This window comes from Thalassophryne amazonica, chromosome 14, assembly GCF_902500255.1.
Source record: "Thalassophryne amazonica chromosome 14, fThaAma1.1, whole genome shotgun sequence".
Lineage (NCBI taxonomy): Eukaryota > Metazoa > Chordata > Actinopteri > Batrachoidiformes > Batrachoididae > Thalassophryne > Thalassophryne amazonica.
Window position 1 is genome coordinate 19,617,243 of NC_047116.1, and position 24,277 is coordinate 19,641,519.

Sequence of the window (24,277 nt, forward strand, 5' to 3'; positions counted from 1 at the left end):
TCATTAACGTCACACGCGCGTCACAGCTCGGAGCAGGGTGCGAGGCAAGGCCGGGCATAAGCGCGAGGCACGGGTTGCACAGCAACCGCGCGTGTCGGTCGCGCGGTGACGCCAGTGCTGATGGAGGGGTTGCTTGGAGATGTGGAAGGGTGACGTCAGTCCTAAGAGATGTGTGATCACGTGACGTTTCCCCCTCCCGAGGCTGTCGCTCGCGCCCTGCCCGCCAGCACAGAGAGGATAAATCACAAAGAGACGACAAAACCCGCGATTCACTTCTTCTAATCTCTTCTTCTTTTTCTTCATCATCATAATTCGGCTGCTGCCATTAGGGGTCGCCACAGCGGACCACTCGGCTCCATCTCACCCTGTCCTCTCTGCGTGTCCTCCCTCCTCAGCAGATCCATAAACCTCCTCTTGAGCCTCCTTCTTCTCCTCCTGCCTGGTGGCTCCACCTCAGCATTCTTTTCCCTAAATCCGCAGGGTCCCTTTGCACATGTCCAAATATCTCAAACTCACCACTCTGGCTTTGTCTCCAAACCGTCCCACCTGTCCTGTCCCTCTGATATATTCATTCCTTCATGTCCATCGCAGCGTCTTCAGCTCTGTCTCGTGTCTTTTTGTTAGCGCTGTCACCTCTAACAACATGTGATCTCATTACTAGAGGTGGGCAATACTGGGAATTTTGGTGTTGATCCGATACCAAGTAAATACAGGCCCAGTATCGCCGATACCGATACCGATACTTTTTATATTTAAGCTTCATAGATCCAAAGGATCTAAAAGACCTAGGACAGAATTTCGCCAAACATTGTACGTGACAACAAAATACTTTATTATCACAATCAACATTTTTGTTAAAAAAAAACATCAGTCAACACAACTTAAAACAAAATCTCCTGAGGTAGAGGGCTGACAAACCACAATACAAGGGTGCGCTGCTCCGTGTTGTGCGACACAGCGCAGAGCTGCTCTTACAGACAGAGAGCAGTGCGCAGCAGTCAGTGCGTGCAGGAGAGAAAAAAAGCTTGAGTATCGATCTTTTTACATGCAGGGGTGGTGGCCAAGTGGTTAATGCGCTTGGTTTCAGTGCAGAAGGTTCCGGGTTCAAATCCAACCCCTGCCACATTTCTCCATGTAATGTGGAGTTGCGTCAGGAAGGGCATCCAGCGTAAAACCTATGCCAATTCAACATGCAGATCCATCTCGGATTTGCTGTGGTGACCCCGAGGGCAAAGGGAGCAGCTGAAGGGACTTACGTACTTACTAACAATCTTTTTACACGAGCATTGTTCAATAACAATACCAGCGTTGGTATTGATATTATCGATATTAGGATCGATCCGCCCGCCTCTACTCATTACCGACTTGTAAACTTTCCTTTTCACTTTTAGAGATAACTTTTCTCGGAAATGACTCTTGCCACCTGCCCCCCCCCACACACACACACACACTCCACCCTGTCTGCACTTTCTTCTTCACCTCTCTACTACACTCTCCATAACTTTAGATAGTTGACTCCAAGTATTTAAATTCATCTACCGTCACCACCTCCACTCCTTGCGATCACACTGTTCCATCATGCTTCCCCTCATTCACACGCATGTACGAGGTCTGTGATAAAAGTAACGGACCTTATTATTTTTTTCAAAAACCATATGGATTTGAATCACGTGTGATTACATCAGACATGCTTGAACCCTCGTGGGCATGCGAGAGTTTTTTCACGCCTGTTGGTTACGTCATTCGCCTGTGGGCAGTCTTTGAGTGAGGAGTCGCCCACCCTCTCGTTGTTTTTTCATTATTTAGGAATGGCTCAGAGACTGCTGCTTTGTTTGATCAAAATTTTTTCAAAACTGTAAGGCACAACTGAGTGGACACCATTCGATAAATTCAGCTGGTTTTCGGTAAAAATTTTAACGGCTGATGAGAGATTTTGGTCTGGTAGTGTCGCTTTAAGGACGGCCCACGGTGCCTGACGGCGATCTGCGCTTCGAGGCGGCAGCGTCTCGCCGTTTCAAGTTGAAAACTTCCACATTTCAGGCTCTGTTGACCCAGTAAGTCGTCAGAGAACAGAGAACTTTCAGAAGAAGTCGGCATGAGGAGTTTATTCGGACATTCCATTGTTAACGGACAAATTGTAATGAAAGAACGTGCGGGCAGAGTTGCATGTCGGGCCAGACCCGACCGCGGGGGGTCGCGACAGGAAAAACACCTCCGTTGGAAACCTTAACAGGCAAGTTGGAACATGCCCAAGCTGTTAAACAATTTCTCAGTTACTCACTTGTTGAAAGCCATCAAAAGCTGCCTGAATTTTACAAATGGTTTTCAACACAGAGGTGTTTTTCCTGTCGCGGCGCACAGATTTGCCAAGTCGTCACGGAAACAACTCGGCGAATTTGCGCGCACGTCTTTCATTAAAAAATGTCCTTAAACAGTGGAATGTCCGCATAAAGTCCTCATGCCGGCCTCTTCTGAATCTTCTCTGTTCTCTCACGACATCCTGGGTGAATTAAGCCTTAAATTAGGATGTTTTCAGGTCGAAACAGGCCGACGACGGCGCCTGGAAACACTGCGCGACGTCCCGCTCCGTGGGAAGTCCTTACAGCGACAGAAACACCCCATAATCTCTCATCAGCCGTTAAACCTTTCACCGAAAACCAGCTTAATTTCTCGAATAGTGTCCACTCGGATATTCCTCACAGGTCCAGAAAAAATGTTGATAAAGCAACGCGCGCCGTCCGCAGCGACTATTCAGACAAAGAGATTCCGACGGGCGGGGTGGAGCACTCCTCACTCAAGGCCTGCCCACAGGCGAATGACGTCACCGACACGCGTGAAAAAACTCACGCATGTGCACGAGGGATCAAGCTTGTCTGACGTAAAAACATATGAATCAAATCCATTTATTTTTTGAAAAAAATAAAAAGGACCGCTTTTTTCATCACAGACCTCGTACTTCGTCTTACTTGGACTTTCATTCTCCTTCTCTCCAGAGCATATCTCCACCTCTACAGGCTAGACATTTAGTCTCAACCTGTTCTTTACTCTCATTAAAGATTCTGTTGTTTTTTTAGACACAATGATATTATATTCTGTTATTAAAAAATTGTATTATGTTTTCCTTAACATAAATCTGTTTTTTTTTTTTCATTCTTTACATTATTGTTTTACTTTGTGCTTTGGATTGCATTTATTTAGCACTCGTTATATACATCTTTAATGCTGCATGCACACATATAGTGAGATAAGAGAAATATTACTTTGACAAGACTTTTTAAAAATTCTATTCTAACAATGTTCTATTCTAATATTATATTCTTTTGTTTTATTGCATTTAGTTCTATTATGCTATTATATTATAATTCATACTGTTCTGATTTGCTTTACATTGTGCAGTCCCTGTCTACATCCTTGTATTATCAGTAAACTATGAACTATTAGTAGAAATAAATACAAGTGAACCAATTTTGTATTATCAGAAAATTTTATAAAAATGTCTGAGGTTAGTGAACAACAACAATAAGTCCTTTCATGAAGTGAGATTTGATCAAATGCAACTAGAAAATTTATGCATGACAGTTATTTGTGCATTTTGAAGAATTTATAGCAAATCATCACTTTTACAGGCAGATTTCTTGAGACAGTTGAGGGGATTGACTCACAGACATTTCCAGGTGACTGGATATGTCTTGGGCTTCATTTATGTAAATGATTATGAAATACAAATATTATGGTAGCAGAAGTGCAATGATGCATTTCGAATCGTGAAGCCTGTATCATGATACCTATACTGAATTGTATTGTTTTTTGAAATGAGTATCGTGACACCATGAAAAGTCAATTGCTGCACGGAAGAAATGACGATGTCTTGCAGAAAAATCATAAATGAATCATAAATATACAAATAAAAATTAGGTAACATGAAAGATAGCAATTTATGCTTCATATTCATTTGTTTATTCACCACAGATTAATTTCTACATAATTAGTGTGAACAGTGATGTAATTATGTATCATGATATGTACTGAATCATGATAGGTATATCATTATAAGTATCGTGGAGCTAGTATATTGTTATATGTATATCTTTATATGTATCGTGGAGCGAGTGTACATTACACCCTTATGTGGTACTATATTGTAAATCTGCATAATATAGACAATGACTGTATCACAATATGTATCAAATTGTGACAGGTGTATCCTTATAAGTATCATGGAGCTAGTGTATTGCTATATGCATAGGTACATCCTTATACAAATAGTGTATCGTTACATCCCTATGTAGTAAAATTGTAAATCTGTGTAATAAAATAATGATTGTATCATGATATGTATCAAACTGTAACAGGTGCATCATTATTAGTGTTGTGGAGCTAGTGTATCTCTATATGCATAGGTATATCCTTATAGAAATCATGGAGCTAGCGTATCGTTACATCCCTATGTGGTAAAATGGTAAATCTGCATAATATATACAATGATTGTGTCGTGATAAGTATCAAATTGTGATACGTGTATCGTTATATGTATTATGGAGCTGGTAATGTATCGTTACACCCTTATGTGGTACTGTATTTTAAATCTGCCTAATATAGACAATGATTGTATCATGATATGTATCGCATTGTGATAGGTGTATCCTTATAAGTATCATGGAGCTAGTGTATCACTATATAGGTATATTGTTACACAAATCATGGAGCTAGTGTATCGTTAGATTTATTTACATTTAGTGTATCATTATATTTATCGTTGAGCTGCTATTGTATTGTTACACCCCTATGTAGTACCGTATTGTAAATCTCCCTAATGTAGACAATGATTGTATCATCATGATATGTATCAAATTGTGACAGATATATCGTTATAAGTACCGTGGAGCTAGTGTATCGCTATATGGATAGATACCTATGCATATATGCATCCCTATGCATAGGTATATCGTTATACGAATCATGGAGCTAGTGTTTCATTACACCTCTATGTGGTAAGACTGTAAATCTGTGTAATATAGACAATGATTGTATCACGATATGTATCAAATTGTGATATGTGTATCGTAGAGCTGCTAGTGTATCATTACACCCCTATGTGGTACTATATTGTAAATCTGCATAATGCAGTGATTGTGCAAGGAGACTAGTGAAGGAAGCCACCAAGACGTGTGACAACTCAGAAAGTGTTACAGGATTAAACTGTGCAAAGTGTTACTTGCATGTGTCTGCTGAATCACGAGTTATACGGCTTCACGGCAAAATGGAACAGAAAAAGACTTTAATGCAAGAAGACAGATAAAATCTAGTCTCAAGACGCCCATGTGCTGTGTGGAAAACCACAGCTGACGTTTCACAAATCCTTCTCTGTGCCACCCTGCTCATGAAGCAGTCAAGCTGAGAACACATCCAGTGAGAACATCTCTGAGGTCAGTGATCATGTGCAGTTCCACACCGGGTTCTGAACCATCAGGCCTACAGACAGACACAACAAAATCTAATAGAGCCGAAGAGTCAGTGACGACAACATGGTGTATATTTAATATTTCATAGTAGGGACTGCATTAAAAGTCAGCATGGGAGAGTGTGAATGCCAAACATCAACCACAGTAGAGTATAATCTTGTCTGCCCACACGCTCAAATGTTAGATGAATGCAAAGTGCATGCAAAGTTCCCCTTGCAAACTAATAAGCTATGCCATGTTGTAATGCACTCTGACAACAAAACCACACCATCTGCTCACACAAGTCAGCTGCTCATCTCAGTGTTTTCTTAATCAAATAGCCCCACCTGACAGTATTTGAATATCTCCTTGACATTCATGTTTTATATTGTCTTAGTGGGTGAGGCTGCAATTAACCTGTTTTATGAGTCATACCGTAATGATTGTAAAGAACAACTGGTACACCCGATGCATATTTCTTTGAGAGCTGCAGGCCAACGTGCATCAAAGGAAGACAAAAATATAACGACACTCCCTGCTACATATGCTTAAAATTGCACATAATTCTTCTCGTTAGAGACACAGTTGGAGGCTGCAGGTGGATGCCGAATGGGGGAGATCAGTATAAAAGAGCAGCACGTAATTTCTTGCATCCGCACTCTGTCGTCGTTACTCCCTGCCGCATATGCTTAACACTGCACAGACAGATAATGGGAGAGTGAAAGTATAGTTCTTCACCATGAAGTTAAAGGCTTCTATATTCCACTTGGTGCAAAGCGGTGCTCAACATAATCCAAGTGTCATTACCAGTTTCCATCAGACACAGTCGTCATTTTCATATCCAGCATCCGCTTTGTTCAAGTACCAAAAATACTTGTGTTCACCTGTGTGCCCATGAGGATGTTCATCACAAAGTATTTGCACTTACTCTTACTACACACTGTACTCTAAGTGTTGTGTAGAGCTTTAGTTAGAGAGTGTAACACTCAGATGCACCTTACATAAGCAGGTTCACCATTCACAAATACTCTGCACTAGGGACGGGTATCGAGTACTGGTTCTTTTCCAGAATCGTTAAGAAAATATTTGATCCACCTATATCAATAGCCTTTTTGGTTAACGATTCCCTTATTGGTCCTTCAGAGCAGCCGTTTTTTTTTTTTGAGGGTGTTTGTTAGGAAAATTATCATTTCTTTATGTTGATTATAGACCCTGCAGTGGGTCTGTAATGGCTCCGCTTTGAAGCTTGAACCAACAAAGCAGTGCTCCAACCTGCTGCTTCTTTGGTTCACTGCTTCGATGCTTTTCAGAAGAGGAAAGTCCGTTTCTTAACCCCTCTCAAAGCCTTTTAAAAATGTCAATCATGAGTCACTGGGACTCTTGTCTTGTTGCAGGCAAGAAACTGGAATCGTCCTCTGTTCTGTTCGCACAGCTCCAAACGCTGAGTCACTCTCTGCCGAGTCACGTAGGAGTCGTGAATTAATAACTTCAAAGCAAATCACCGTTTTAAATCAAATGACACCTCTTTCCAAATGTTGTAATACAAGAATAAACTACAATCGACTAAAACATTTTTTTTTTCCTCTCAAAATGAGACGTCCTGTATTCTTTATGAATTACATTGATGCTGACATGCAGCTGGCTGAGCTCAGCTCAGAGGTATGGAGTGACATTCATGCCATTAACATCTGAAAGGAAATGCTTTTGACAAAAACTACAGATTTTGTTTATTTCTATTTAGATCAAGGATCCACCATGTAGATTTTATTTAAGTGCAGAGATCAAGGATCCTGTGACCAATTTCATATTTATTTAGTTTAAGACTCAATAAAATGTTGTTGACATAGAAAGCCTGTAAAGCCTGCTTTTAGTAAACAGAAAATTCACAAGAGGTATTGATAAGGGAATTGATAATAATCAGATCGATAAGCGGAATCGATAATGGCATCAATATCGATAAAATCTTATCAATACCCATCCCTACTCTGCACACAGTAATAATACAATAACATGCTTTTGGAGGGCGGTATGCATTTTCAGAAGCCCGACGTTCACGCCCAGTCACCCAAAATGACAGATATTCGCCCAAGTTAGACATTGCGGGCGAGTGGCCGTGAACGGAGGGACTCAGAAAATGCATGCCGCACGACAACAGCATGTTATTTGCATTATTATCACTTTGTACTGAGATACACAACACGTAACGCGTACATAAAAAGTTGGCTCACTTAACTTTTGTCGTGTCGGCTGGTGCGCGCTGCTCTCCAATTTAGCCAGTGCGTCCTCATCAAGCTGGCTGCTTTAGCTGCTGTTCATTGTCGTACTATCCATGAGAAAATCATCCGGAATATCCATATTGGGACCAAAACACACTTCTCGCCTTTTCATCTTTTCCTCTGTGGACAGTCCCCCCCCCCGCGGACAGTTCTTGGGCTGCGCGCGCGCTATGATGTCATTTGATATCATCAACATAAATCTACGATACCGGCCTAGCAACTCCCCGGTAAAGTGATAATAATGCACAATAGTGCGCCATAGGGCCATGAAACTGAATTGGCCCTGGAAAGTAAAGGAACAGTCATTTGGGCACTGAGACAGGACTCAACCCTTATGAACTCCTGTGAGAGGTTTGTTACATGTAGTTATATCCTCAATGTCTTGGGTGTGCTATGAGATGTGTTTATTAATTGCACTGGGGAGGCCACAATCACACCCAAGCCTACACACACATGCACAGCCAATTTTTATGCATTGACCAGGATTTGACCCATTTAAAGCAGATCAAGGTTGGCACCGTCCAAATACATGGGGGGACATAAATTCCTGTCCAAGTATTTTGAGTGCGCAATGGTTTGGTTTTGATTGCCATATTTTCAAGAGTATGGCACTTTTTTTTTTTTACAACATCGAGAGGTCCTGCGACTTATACTGTGGTGCAACTTATACTGAAATGGAAATGGCCAAAAATGGCAAAAACTACCTCAAAATCGAAACTTAAAATCAAAATGGCTGACTTCCTGTCGACATTTCACCATATCGTTAAGAGACTTTTTTGTGTAACCCAGCATTGTAAATATGTGTACCAAATTTTGTGATGCCACGACAAAAAAAAAAAAAAAAAAAAACAATGCAGAGGGTTTTTTGAAAATTTGTAGGGGGCGCCATTTTACTGCGAGCATGTGCGTGACCCCCAAAATATCGAATTTCGGATCTGGCTGGATGACTTTGCAAAGTTTGGTGAGTTTTTAGAATGGGAAAAGGCTGAAATTGGGGCTTGAAAAGTCATAATAATAATACTAATACTACTACTACTACTACTACTACTACTACTAATAATAATAATAATAAATAATGATAATAATAAACAGCACAATTACAATAGGGTCCTCGTAAGACTTTGTCCTACTCTGGCCCTAATAATAATGACAAGTAGGACGCTCTGCCCTGTCCAGGGTGTACCCCGCCTCGTGCTCTATGACTGCTGGAATAGGCTCCAGCCCCCCACGACCCTTAACTGGAGTAAGCGGTTGAAGAAGAGTGAGTGAGTATATAAGACTTTCTTAGGAATCAAAGTACTAAACAAAATAAACTGTAATAATCAAAGAACAAATGCCAATAATTAAAAGCACATGAGAGTAATTAACAAAATTTCAAATTTAAAGAGGTGATAATACAGAAAAAAGGTGCAACTTATACTCAAGTGTGACATATATGGATTTTTCCTCTTGAAGACACATTTTAACAGGCACGACTTGTATTCCGATGCAACTTATACTCAAAATATTGTAAGTGGATTGAGAGGGCCATGGATGTACACAAACATGCACACTCAGACAGCCTATTTTTATGCATTGACCTGGAGATGACTCAGACAAAACAGGTCAAGGTCATGATGATATGAACTCGTGTGATGGGGCTGTTTGATTAATGTATGTTCCATATAAATATCTCGGGCCTGCAATGAATTGGTGTTGAGTTATTGTGCGGCAAAGGCCATAAATGAATGCAAACACAGAGTCCATTTGTGTAGCTCCACAATGCCAGTAGCGACCGGACTAAAAATTAAAATAAACGTATATCCAGAGAAAAGTAACTTATGTGCATATATATATATATATATATATATATATATATATATATATATATATATATATATATATATATATATATATATATATATATATGAAACTTCAAACAAGCTTGTGTTAGCCATCACAGCAGTGTCAAGCATGCTCATACTGACATAATATTCTGTAACATAAATTCTGCACGCAAATGATGTAGTACTTCATTTGTGCACTGTAAGTGACTCAAGTTGGCTTCTTGAGCTACCTTGCGGGAATCAAACCCATGACCTTTTTGGTGTGAGACAACAGTTCTAACCACTAAGCCATCATATTGCCCTCATAGCAACAAACATATACATATTCTGATTTAACAAATATTTACCATAAAAAGCTTCACTTGGTTGAAAAAAAAAGTGTGTGTGTGTGTGTGTGTGTGTGTGTGTGTGTGTGTGTGTGTGTGTGTGTGTGTGTGTGTGTGTGTGTGTGTGTGTGTTTAAGAAACTTTGCCAGCAATGGGCAATATATTTCCAAAGGTTTCATTAAATAAATAATTTAAGATGAGTTTGAGTAATCTTGCTGACACAAAGACTTACTTGGCAGAGATATGATTAAAATATGCCTGGGTGAGGAGAGAAATGTGTTACTGAAACTTGATGCTAAACCACATTCCAGCCACATGCACCTCAGTCTCACCCTGTGACAACTCCTCACATGTAATCATTCCTGGAAGTGAAATGCGATGAACAACGCCCTCCCTCACTCTCACTTTGTGTCCCGCACTCTCTCTGCACCACAGCTTGGCCTCGTGATATGTATTTGTTTTTGTCCACCCACACAGCCGCTTTTATAAATCACTATGTTGTACATGTTAGCGTTTGCGTGTGATGTTTTCACCTGTCCTGGCAACTTTTTTGAAAAAGCTAATTCACCAAATATCACTCTAAGTAAAGCCTGACCCTCACCTGGAACAGAAACCATTAAAATTTAAGCCATGTTTAGATAAAGTAGCTGAATTTTCCACCATTCAAAACATGTCAATTTGCTGCTAATGCTAAATGCATAGCCTGAATCTACTGTCCAACGTTAGCTTACTCACATGCTAGCAAACCCAGACTCCCCCATCTTTCTAAAAGCAGATGTTACTTAATTTTCATTTGTGACCCAGGTTTTAAAAAGTACTCTGAAGTACTCTTAATTTGCGTACACTGCATATACTTTCACAATGTACCAAACGTTGTTATTACTGAGTACTAATGTTATGTTTAGTGTGCTAATGATATATCAATAGTCTACTAAAAACAAATTTATGTACAGAGTACACTTGACTACTAGTGTGATACGGCAGTACAATGTACTTTGGTATATTTATTTCCAGATACATTTGAATACACTGATAGGAAATAATTATATTTCAATAAAAATGTGAGGATGATACATTGAAAATATATTTGCGTTTTATTTTGAAAGTATTTACAATGTATTTACAAAATATATGTAAAATGTTTACTTATTTTAATAAAAATATCTTTCAGTAGCATAAGTGTGTTAACTATCTGAAAGTTGGATTACAGTATTCTTCAAGTGTATACAAATTGTATTTATGAAGACTACAGAATTATTACATCTGCCAAGGACATAATAAAATCATCAGCGTTAATTAATTAATTAATTAATTAATTAATTAATTAATTAATTAATTAATTAGTCTCCCTGTCTGTTAGCAGGATTGCATCAAAACTACTGCACAGATTTTGATGAAATTCTCACCACAGATACATATTAGGACATCATGGAAGAACCCATTAAATTCTGGAGGTGATCCGGATCTGGATTCTTTATACAGGCTTTGAAGGATTACTCTTTACAGGATTACATCAAAACTACTGCACAGATTTTGACGAAACCACAGATACATATTGGGCCATGAAAGAATCCATTAAATTTTAGAGGTGATCTGGATCTGGATTCCTGGATCAAGTTTCACTTTAAATAGGCTTTGAAGGATTACAGCAAAACTACTTCACAGATTCTCACCAAATTTGCACCACAGATACATATTAGGCCATAGAAGACTCTGTTCAATTTTGGACGTGATCTGGATCTGAATCCGTATTCTGGATCAAGTTTCACTTTATATAGGCTTTGAAGGATTACGTCAAAACTACTTCACGGATTCTCACTAAATTTGCACCATAGATAGATATTTGGGCATGGAAGACTCCAGTGAATTTTCAAGGTGATCCAGATTGGCGGACGTCAGAAATCTATGATTGCTCTCGTTTTAAACAATGTTATGGTGTCTGAAAACAGCAGAGCCAAATATACTAAGTTGTATACTTAAATATTTAGTTGTTTTAATGAAATATCATTAGCACATTACGTACAATCTTCGTGATGGAAAATAGCACAGATTTGACACAATATGAAAGTACATTGAATGTACTTGAGTTAAGTGTATATTACTTATTTTTCTTACCTGGGGAGTTAAAGAAAACATATGTAGTAACATACAGATTTAAAAACTGCATCTATATTGGTGGGCATCCTGACTTTAATACATAACTAACAAACCATGATAGAAAAAAAACAATCAGTCACAAACTATTTTTTGAATATTGAGCACAGCCACTTAGAACTAAGCAATAGTTTTGTAGATTCCATTTTTGCTTTGAAGACAGATACATGGAGCCAAAGGTGGCATTGGTAGGAAACAAACAAATGCATGTGTCATTAAAAAAATAAGGACCTTAAATACTAAATATAATCAGTATTGGATATATTTTCCAGATTTGTGTAAAATAGACTCCATTACATGGACAACAAAGCACAAATAAGGAGAACTGCTCATTAAAAAAAATGTTTACTGAACATCCAACTTTAGCAACTGAAAAATAAAAACAATAATCAGCTACAAATAAAGTCACAGGTGTCCTGCTTTGGAAACAACAGATTCTGTCAGATCTCAGAAGAGAAGCAGAGCAGCTCCCCATTAATATGTGCATAAATCTTCAGATCAGAAAGTGGAATAAAAAAAAAAATTATCAATCTAAACATGTTTTTTTTTAAATAAATTTAGTTTTATTGTAAAAATGAACATAAAAATGTGAAAATTGAGGATTTATTATTTTATTTGATGTTAAATTACCTCTAAGCTGTCATAATCATGGAAAATTATGTGCGTGTATGAACCGCGTCAGCTAACTGGAGTCGACGCTCACCCCGCTGGCCTCAGTGTGTTTATGCGTTTATTTTGCTGCTCACTTGTGTATCATCCACCAGTGTGTGAAAAGCTCCTTTGTGTGACTGGTGTCATTGTGTGCCGGGGAGGATAGGGACGCTGTTCTTCTTTCCGTAATTAATGCTAGTCTGTCTACACTCGTTGACTTTGGCAGGCGGCGTCTGGCCTCGTGAGCGTGTGCGTCAAGCTAACATCCAGGAGGTCCAGAAGCAACCCTCCCCAAATAAGCAATGTCAGTGGTGAGGGCTGCAAAAATCACCTCGATACACACTTACACAAACACACATGCAGACATGTTTATTGGCTGATTTTCTTGTCAAAATACAACCCCTGGCAATAATTATGGAATCACCAGCCTCAGAGGATGTTCATTTAGTTGTTTAATTTTGTAGAAAAAAAGCAGATCACAGACATAACACAAAACTAAAGTCATTTCAAATGGCAACTTTCTGGCTTTAAGAAACACTATAAGAAATCAGGAAAAAAAAAATTGTGGCAGTCAGTAACGGTTACTTTTTTAGACCAAGCAGAGGGAAAAAAATATGGAATCACTCAATTCTGAGGAAAAAATTATGGAATCACCCTGTAAATTTTCATCCCCAAAACTAACACCTGCATCAAATCAGATCTGCTGGTTAGTCTGCATCTAAAAAGGAGTGAACACACCTTGGAGAGCTGTTGCACCAAGTGGACTGACATGAATCATGGCTCCAACACGAGAGATGTCAATTGAAACAAAGGAGAGGATTATCAAACTCTTAAAAGAGGGTAAATCATCACGCAATGTTGCAAAAGATGTTGGTTGTTCACAGTCAGCTGTGTCTAAACTCTGGACCAAATACAAACAACATGGGAAGGTTGTTAAAGGCAAACATACTGGTAGACCATGGAAGACATCAAAGCGTCAAGATAGAAAACTTAAAGCAATATGTCTCAAAAATCGAAAATGCACAACAAAACAAATGAGGAACGAATGGGAGGAAACTGGAGTCCAACGTCTGTGACCGAACTGTAAGAAACCACCTAAAGGAAATGGGATTTACATACAGAAAAGCTACACGAAAGCCATCATTAACACCTAAACAGAAAAAAACAAGGTTACAATGGGCTAAGGAAAAGCAGTCGTGGACTGTGGATGACTGGATGAAAGTCATATTCATTGATGAATCTCGAATCGGCATTGGGCAAGGTGATGATGCTGGAACTTTTGTTTGGTGCCTTTCCAATGAGATTTATAAAGATGACTGCCTGAAGAGAACATGTAATTTCCACAGTCATTGATGATATGGGGCTGCATGTCAGGTAAAGGCACTGGGGAGATGGCTGTCATTACATCATCAATAAATGCACAAGTTTATGTTGATATTTGGACACTTTTCTTATCCCATCAATTGAAAGGATGTTTGGGGATGATGAAATCATTTTCAAGATGATAATGCATCTTGCCATAGAGCAAAACTGTGAAAACATTCCTTGCAAAAAGACACATAGGGTCAATGTCATGGCCTGCAAATAGTCCGGATCTTAATCCAATTGAAAATCTTTGGTGGAAGTTGAAGAAAATGGTCCATGACAAGGCTCCAACCTGCAAAGCTGATCTGGCAACAGCAATCAGAGAAAGTTGGAGCCAGATTGATGAAGAGTACTGTTTGTTACTCATTAAGTCCTTGCCTCAGAGACTGCAAGCTGTTATAAAAGCCAGAGGTGGTGCAACAAAATACTAGTGATGTGTTGGAGCCTTCTTTTGTTTTTCATGATTCCATAATTTTTTCCTCAGAATTGAGTGATTCCATATTGTTTTCCCTCTGCTTGGTCTAAAAAAAGTAACCGTTACTGACTGCCACAATTTTTTTTTCCTGATTTCTTATAGTGTTTCTTAAAGCCAGAAAGTTGCCATTTGAAATGACTTTAATTTTGTGTCATGTCTGTGATCTGCTTTTTTTTCTACAAAATTAACAACTGAATGAACATCCTCCAAGGCCGGTGATTCCATAATTTTGCCAGGGGTTGTATTAGCCTGCGTGTTGATGGAGTTCCCCCGTCTGGGTAATGTTGCCTGTCAATGACAGTAAGTCAAATGCAGAGCTTCATATAGCGAGACTTCATCTGTGTTTTTCACCAGGATAACTCAAACAGACATTACAGATTTCAATATAATTTGGTAGGAAGGTAGAGCATGGGGAAAGGGTTGGAGTCTATTCAATTTTGAGAGAGCTATTTATCCCACATCATTGTGAGTTAAATTGTATTCGTAATGTTTACCATTATATTTGTACTTTTGGGCGAAAGCTCAAAAATTTAGATTTTTCACTCAGATTTCCACAGAACTAGACACACAAATGTAGATAAGTTACGAAATTTCTCAGACGAGGTCAAATTTGTCAAAGGTTTAATCATTGGGGTCAAGGTCATGTCTGTTTGTTTGCCTACTCCGCCCAGGTCCTAAGGACGATTTCTAGACTGTAAATTTTGCAGAGTAAAATATACTCTCACAGGATAACATTTGTCCCAGTCCAAATAGAGATAAATATACTCTATCACAGTGCTAAATCAGTTCTATCACAGGGTAAAATCAACTCTATCATGCTGTGAATGACTCTTATTGGAGGTTGAAAAATGTGATTTGACAAGATGGTGGAGCTGATTTCACTCTATAATAGAGTGCATTTAACTCTATTTGGACTGGGACCAGAGTATATTTACTCTGCCAAATTTACTGTGTAGCAACTTGGTATGTGAATGAAAGTCAACCCCAGAATTGCCCTTGAAGAGTTCATTTTACCAAAGGTCAAGATCACTGGGTCAAAGTATTTTTTTTATCTTGCCAATTGTTGAAAGTTGTTGAGAAGGTCTTCATGACCTCCATTGGGAGCTGCAACATCTGATCCTCAATCCCTCCTCTGCAACTACTTTTGGACTCATCATCATCATCATCATCATCAGATCTTCATCCTCTCATGTGCTTCTTCAAGTTTGCAAACAAGTGGTAACCATAGTTTCAGTGGGTACAGTAGGTTGTCCCTGAATCAAAAGGACCATCAGCTGCATTTTGCTCACTCCTGTCTATGTGTTCAGTGTTCTTGAGCAAGACAACCAACTGCAAACTGCTCCAAATACTGAGGGGAGAACCTTGCATGGATGCTTGTGGTGTTCACATGGGATCATATCTTGCTTTGGATAAACACATCTGCCAAAAGATAGAAAGGTACATTGAAGAGCATGTGAGGACAGGTGAACAGGATGGGTTCATAGAGAAGAAGAATACGAATGCTTTTGATTGTAGAGTATATATACACATATACAATGAAATTTATTATCTGCATTTAATAGTAAGAAGCTTGAAACTTCAACTGGAACTGGGTTGCTCTTCTAGTGTCTTCTAGAGGAGTGTCTCTCCCTTATTTAGCAGGAGTAAGGGAAAAACTACAGAGGATCTTCAGACAGCACAAAATCCCAGTTTACTTAAACCTGGTAACACCTTGAGACAGAAATTAGTTCACACCTAAGGTCAGGATCCCTAGTTACAAACAGAGCAATGTAATGTATCTATCAGAGGTCAGCAAAACTGTAACAAACACTACATAGGTGAGACTAAGCAGCCGTTACACAAAAGGCGATAACCAGCACTGCAGAGAGGGTGCCAGTGTACCTCAATCTGCAGTTCATCTCCACCTTAAAGACACTAACCACACGTTTGAGTACAAGGAAGTTCAATCTTAGCCAGAGAGAAGAAATGGTTTGAGAGGGGGTGAAGTAGGCATGTGTATATGAAACAGTTGAAAACCCAGCCTTAACCAGGGAGGGGTCTGAGACATGCTTTGTTCCCTTGTTACAACGGGGTACTCAGGTCAAAGCAGTTTCAGTCTTCTGTTCATGGTATTGAGTCATTCACATCATCAGGAGAGCCGTCAGGAGAGGCGTCAGTCCCATCGTTAGGAGGAACAGCTACCCTGTCATTAGGAGGGTGCTACCTAGAGCACAATAGGTGCTAATTAAAGCAATTGTTTAGTCACTAGCCAATAGCAGTCTGCCTCTCGGTAAGAGGTGTCTGGTTACGTTTAAAACTCCAGCTTTTGTGGCTTCTGTTTGTTCTTCTCCACAAGGGTCAAGACAGAAGGCAGACTACCAGAGCAAGAATTTTAGCTGAAGAAGCTTCTGCGATTTGACGCGAAATGTCCTTGCGTCAAGGAACCCAGTCCAGTCGAAGATTCAAGCTTCTTTACTATGGAAACCACCTGGACAACTCAGAGCCTTCACAGAAATCTCTGCATTTACCCCGTCCTAATCACGATCAGACACAATCCACCCCTAGGTGCAGCAGACAGCCAACTCCATGTCAAGAGACACTCCCTTGGTCAATGGCAGTTGAAGGAGTATCTTTCCTGACACATATGATTGCTTTTGGGAGGAAACCGGAATATCTGCAGGAAACCCATACAGACAGAGGGACAACATGCAAACAACCACACAGAAAGGAACTGGGCATTGGCTGAATTCAACATTGGATGTTCTTGCTATATGAGTGTTAACCACCGTGTCACCATGCTGTTGGTGCGTACCAATCCAACCTGTACAGCTGTCTGAAAATTTGGCTACTGTGGACTGGCTTATTATCTTTGTGAAAGCAGACACCACAGCAGATTTTATCCCTGCTTTTCATCTTGATAGACGGACGCAGAAGGCATCAGCGCATTCAGCATTTTCACCTGAATAGGTCAAGGAATGTTGTCATGACGGAACTCATTGTCTTGAACTTATACCCAAGGTGTTTCTATTACGTCATTCCTGTTTGCTGTGTGGCTTGTAGTTCATCACAGTAGCCATTAGTTGAAGAGTTGTGTTGCCAATACATAGGCCTGGGTTTAATTCCACTAATGCTGCCTGTCTGGTGTCCTTGGACACTTAAGGGCTGATTTACTAAAGGTTTGCATGTGTTAAAACGTGTGCAAACACCATAGAGATTTTCCACCCTAGTGTGCAAAATAATAGAAGGAACATGTAAATAGGTGAGGTTTGCACCTGCAACATGATTTATCAAGGTCAAAAGGAAATTTTGCAGGTGCTGACAGGGTCTGCAAACATTGGTGTTACGTGCTGGCGCTTGACAGACTGCTGTTGCAGCAACAGAGAGGCTGCCACCTTCTTGTATACAAAATTGAATTCATTGTAAACTTTGGCCACATTTAAAAGTTAACTGTTTATTTTGTGCTTGTTGCTTTCAGAATAAAAATCTCTGTGCCCGACAGGTCGATTACAGTTCTGTACCGTTCTGCACTGAGCACAAAGCACATTTTAGTGTGACACCTGATCATTACTGTTACTGATGTGTCACACACTGTGTCTGTGAAACACACAGACACACAAAGTGGAGTCTGTTGGGACATCACAGCTGTGTGCACAGAATGCACAGCGTGGTGAACACACTCAGGCACTGGCTATTTAATCAAACAAACAAACAAAAAAAATCCAATCTCAAATATTTAATTATTGTACCATCTATATCTAAGCAAACGTGAATAATTATGCTACGTTCTGCTGGTGGAACGTAGAGAACTGTGCTCATAGTTGTCTGTGTGCACTTTTGTGCATTCCACTGGCAGAATTCATACGTAGCAAAACACAGACTGCAAAGATGCAAGTGGCTGATTTTATTTCATTTTGCACTTACGGACCTTAAACGCGTGCAGAATCCTTATTGCATCTTGTTGTCCTGCATCACGTCACCACTTACTGTCAACTGTGCAATTAATCTTAGTAAATCACCTGCAAAACTGTCTCCACCCCAACTCCAACCTCATCCCCAGGACTTACTACTGCTTCAGCCATCAGCAAAAAGTATCTGTGTTATGATGAATCCTATTTCAGAGAGATTAAAAGAAACCTTGAACATATTTGCTCTTCTATCTCAGCTAGTTTATTTGATATTTACACAGGATGTAGCAGAGATCCAACAGACAGATTGTCTCACAGATTCTTGTTGTGTCCTAGTCATAAACATAAATATCAGTTCTGATCTTAGTTTCACTTGCATGGATAAGTTGCTTTTTTACAACTCCATAACTCCATAACTAGTCCTTGTATAAAGTACCTCAAAGTGATAACTGAGTGAAAGTACAGTATCTTAGCATAAAATTACTTTGGTAAAAGTTAAAGTCTCCTTTAAAAATATTACTTGAGTAAAAATCTTAAAGTATCTAACATTTACTGTATTTAAGTATCAAAAGTAAATCTGTCATATAAAATGTACTTGAAGTAAAAGTATCTGAGTAAAAATAAAATCCAAAACGTGTGGAGAGTGAAACAGAAAAAGAAAGGCAGTGTGGTGTCTAGAGAAACCAGGAGGGGGCCTCAGCCCTATAAAAGGCTGGATCCACCTCTGGTGGAGCAGTTGGTGTTGGTGATGGGATGAGTGAGCAACAGGTGGATGTATATAGCTGTACAGAAAGCTGCCGTTCTTTTTCTATATACGCAGTATTTTCCTGGACGACCCACACACACTTTTCTGTTTAACACCATCATTGTTAAGTATGTGTGTGTGCCAAATAAATTCATTCATTCATTCAAATACAACAGCCAGGCTCTTGTGAAACAACAGTGATTATAGCTACGCAGTTGTTGCCAAATTTAAGGTAAAGTAAAAAAAACAACGTTTCAAGTGTCACCACCCCAACCACTAAAAAGCAACCAAATGCAGCTCTCGTTGCAGTCTCAAATCCAAAACACAGCGGCACTTTTAGGCAGTTCTTCTCTGCAGTTCTTCTCCACAGCACTTCTCTGCGAAAATTTCAAATAAAATAAAATGAAACAGACATGCCGGCCAGTTTTGTCGTAACTGAAGTTTTTCCCTTAAGTGTGTGTGTTAACTGAGATATGTGCAGTGGACTCCAGCGGGTCCGTGTGTGTGTGTGTCAGCGTGTGAGCATTTGGAGTCCAAAGTGCAGATGGTTGTCACCCTCCACAGTCTTCCCTCTTCCTCAGCGGGGTGCAGATTCAACCTGTCACTTTTATATTTTTGTCTTTTAAAGTGTTTTTTTGTCAAACACGACACTTGGTGGTGCAGGGGTGAAAGGCGCTGCGCTCCCGGCTTACTTTCACCTCTGCGAACAGGCATTGCCCATCAAATTTCTTCTACTTTTACATTGTAGTAATGAGTAAACGAAGATGGTTAAGGAAAATGTATCAGAGAAAAATATACATTTTACTGAGGAAATGTAGTGGAGTAAAAGTGAAAGTTGCCAGAAATGTAAATAATGAAGTAAAGTACAGATATGTCAAAATTCTACTTAGTAAAGTAACAAAGTATTTCTACTTTGTTACATTACAACACTGTCCGTAACTCTACAACCCTATAACTCCCTGCTGATGATCGCATTGTTCTTGCCTTAAAAAATGAATCTGGGAAAGAACTTGTCCATCAAGTTGTTTCTGTATTTGGGTGAAAGGTGGAACTGCATGTGATAGAAAATTCTAATCAGCTCATCACATGGCAGCAACACATGCAGATAACACCTCCTAAATGATCTTCCTTCATAAGTTGGAAAGAATGTGCATCTTGGGCTGTTGAAAGATACCTGAAGGGTTGCATCTCTTCTGAAGATTAAACACTTGAATCTATAAATTCTGGAAAATAAAAGATGATTTTTGCTTCATCCGTCTGGTGTTAAAATGACCCTGTACATGAATGTATTATAATGTGTTTTTAGATTTTACAGGCCTAAATTTCAGAAATAGCAATGAAAAATGCAAAAGGACCACATGGTCTATGAATCGCCAGCAGAAAATCATCAGTACAGTTTACAAAGACTTGTGGTTTGCAGACTGAATTCCAGGCTCAATGTTTGTTTGAGTTATCCGTGCTCATGAGCTTTCATCTGTTTAGCTGTTGATGGGGGTGTGAACCAGAAATGCATGTTATGCAAAAATTCTTTAGTCAGTGCATGAGTGACATTTGAAAAAAACAGATTAGTGCGTTAGCCTTGCTAAAGCCAGAATTTTAAAATACATGTACTTGAACTAAACTGAACTAGAAGCACTCAGAGAGCGCAAACCTCCGCCAAGGCCATAGGGTCACTGACGTCACATGGAATACCCTTTGGCAAAGAGACTTATTCCACGTTGTTTCACGCATCTACCGTCATGTTTCAGATTCAGTGGTTAAACCCTTAGATCTTCAGCAAATGTATTTATAAAGAGAAACTGCATGAACTACACAAGTTTTTTTTTATTTTCTAATAACAGGTTTATTCAATGAGGAGAACCAAATGCTAAATTATTGTTGTGTCATAACTTAATTTTTGCTCAGCCTTTGTGACCCGTTTTCATGAAGTTAGATGCAAAAATGTTAAATTGGCCCTATGCTGCAATGATAAAGATCCTTAAAAAATTTACTGGATCCGGATCGTGTTCCGGATCATTACCAAAATGTAATGACTTCTAGGTTAGGCCAAGATATACCCCTGGTAAAAATTTCATTGAAATCCATTGAGGATTTTTTGAGTAATCCTGCTAACAACCAAACCAACCAACCAACCAACCAACAAACAGACGTGACCGAAAACATAACCTCCTTGCAACTATTAAACATACTAAGTACTGATCCAAAAATGATTGGCTATACTCAGGAGTAAGGAGACAGCAAGAGTTGGCAACTGAGGAACAAATCCAGGAAACTGGCATGAGAAAGGGGGCATGAAACCAAGACAATCTGGCACTGGAGTGAAGGAAACATGATAGTTAAATAGTGTGAGAAACAATTAACACAGAAGTCAGAACATGCATGAAAACAGAAACCCGTTGACAGCAAGCGAAGCCACAGAAACATAAGCAGAGCAGATATCAAAATAAGAGCAAGAGAAGAGACTAACGCAGAGACGAGTGTGACAATTAATCAACAAAGAGAAGTATTACACTCAAGGGGCATGAGAAATAAATATAATAGAATCTAAAGAGTCAGAACACAAACATCAGAGATGTGAACCAGGACATTATCAGGCTCAGTGTTGACAACTGGCTGAACAAAATGCAGAACACAAACTCACAGATCTGTAGGCTTAACTCTTTTACTGGGTTGGTTAGCAGGGGTCGGTACACGGTAAGGCAGTCAGACAAGAGCAGAAGTACAACAATCATCAGGCGAGAGACGTGGTCGAGAAAAACAAGCAGGTGGTCAAAAACACAATGAGGCAAAACGAAGCAAGGCAAAGATACAAGAGGCTGGAAAGAAGGCTCAAGGCACATCAATCTGGCGAAGGACCGGAGCAAAAAGAGAACCTTAAATACACCCAAGTGATGAGCAGCAAGTCAAGGACAGGTGTGAGGGGAGGCGACTAGAACGGGGGGTGTGGTCAGACAAAGGGAAATGCCCACCACCAAGAGAAAGACGGAGAGAACCCAAGCAGAAAGCAACAGGCAAAGAACTGACAACACCCAAAAATAAGACAAAATGTGCAATAAAACAGAGCATAAACCAAACCTGACAGACATAAAGTACCACAGTGATCATGTGTAAGTAAATAAAAGGTTAAAACTTCTTGCTACACTGATCTAAACCAATGTTTTTGCCTCTTTTTGCACAAAACTTCAGGATTTGTTTCAATGCTTGATATGAAACTACATGAAACAAAGAAACAAAGAAAGGACACATGGGAGTTGGTGCTGTAAATAACAATAAATAACAATAAATGTATTTTTTTATAGATATATATATATATATACGTGTGTGTGTGTGTGTGTGGTGTGTGTGTGTGTGTGTGTGTGTGTGTGTGTGTGTGTGTGTGTGTGTGTGTGTTGCACTGGGAAACCAATTAAGCAACTGCAAATTACAAAGAAAACAATGTTCATATGGCCGAGGGTATTTCAGCATTGCGTTATATTTAAGATCTGTGTTGATAACACTAACAAAAGCCTTTTCTCTGAGAAGAATGTGCTGTGCCATATTATCAGCAGAGCCACAACACAATAATCCTGCGGTGTCGGTTATCTCAAGATGTAAATACCTGATCGGAGCCTGTAGCTCCACACCAGGCTGCACAGATCTTGCATAAATGCTTGGGTACGCACAAACTCCTCTGGAGACAGAGCCGTGTGCGTCATAACGTGAATCAGTCTATTAGCCACAGCTGAGGGTGGCAGCAGAATGAGGAGAGTAGGGTACCAAAAAAAAAAAAAAATGGTGATGCAAGCTTGACGGAAGAAGGTACAAAAAAATACATGATGCAGGAACAGTCAATATATGACAAATTCAAAAGACTAAAATTCTAAAGAGCAACCAACAGGAGCCGAAGATGTGCAGGGAGGAAGACGTTAGAACAAGGTCGTGCTCCGAGTGGATGATGCACCTCTCTGAGTGATTTTAGTGACGTAATGCTCTTCTCTATCCGCTCCAAAACCTTTCACAGCAAATGAAAAGAAACAAGTCACGCTCGCTTTTGTTTGTCCAAATGCTGCAAACAAGTGCAAGACGTGGTTGTTTGCATGCACTGAACAAACAGGAAATTTATAGATGTGAGCTGCTCACAATGAAATGGATTTTGATATATTTATAGGGCAGTGGGAAATAAAGACAATGGCAGGACCTGATTAAAAGCATGCATTAATAAAAAATAAGCAACAAAACTCTGCTAGATGTCACAGGGTCAGGGTGAAAAGGGGCACAACTATGAGGATTAAACAGCGCCAAAAAGCATGCCACTTGCAATCTGATGTAACTCACCAATTGGAGAAGGAGGAAAATGATAAATATGATGTGACATTTCAAAATTGGAAGGAGCAGAGGAACTGTGGGGGTCATGGAGTGACAACTCTTCGTGAATCATGTCTGCATTGTTAAATTTATTTAATCTAGTTATGTCAAACAGTTCCACAAAAGTTGGTTGTTTAAGTAGGGAACATAAATACAATAATTACAATTATACAATTTACTTTTCCTATTTAAACAATTAGGTTTTGTTGAACTGCATGACATAGCTAGATTAAGTTGATTTTTTTTTTAAAGTGTAGGTGTGATTGCTCCACAGTGTTACATATGGGATCTGGTGTTTGAAATCCAGAACCTGCAGGCGGGACAAAGGGACCATTAGGTGTGAGGGGAATCTTGGATGTGTATTTGACTCTTTCATTCTCCCTATGCCATATTTTTATGGGATATTTTCTATTTTTTGGTGATCCGATACCAAGTAAATACAGGCCCAGTATCGCCGATACCGATACCGATACTTTTTATATTTAAGCTTCATAGATCCAAAGGATCTAAAAGACCTAGGACAGAATTTCGCCAAACATTGTACGTGACAACAAAATACTTTATTATCACAATCAACATTTTTGTTAAAAAAAAACATCAGTCAACACAACTTAAAACAAAATCTCCTGAGGTAGAGGGCTGACAAACCACAATACAAGGGTGCGCTGCTCCGTGTTGTGCGACACAGCGCAGAGCTGCTCTTACAGACAGAGAGCAGTGCGCAGCAGTCAGTGCGTGCAGGAGAGAAAAAAAGCTTGAGTATCGATCTTTTTACATGCAGGGGTGGTGG

At 39.5% G+C, this 24,277-nt stretch overlaps 1 long non-coding RNA gene across 1 annotated transcript; it reads left to right on the forward strand.

Moving 5' to 3' along the window:
* The first annotated feature begins 13,592 nt into the window (after positions 1-13,592).
* On the forward strand, positions 13,593-21,724 carry LOC117525374. Its single transcript, XR_004565025.1, has 3 exons — positions 13,593-13,603; positions 16,501-16,509; positions 21,446-21,724. It is a non-coding gene; the product is annotated as an uncharacterized LOC117525374 (long non-coding RNA).
* The last annotated feature ends 2,553 nt before the right edge of the window (positions 21,725-24,277 follow it).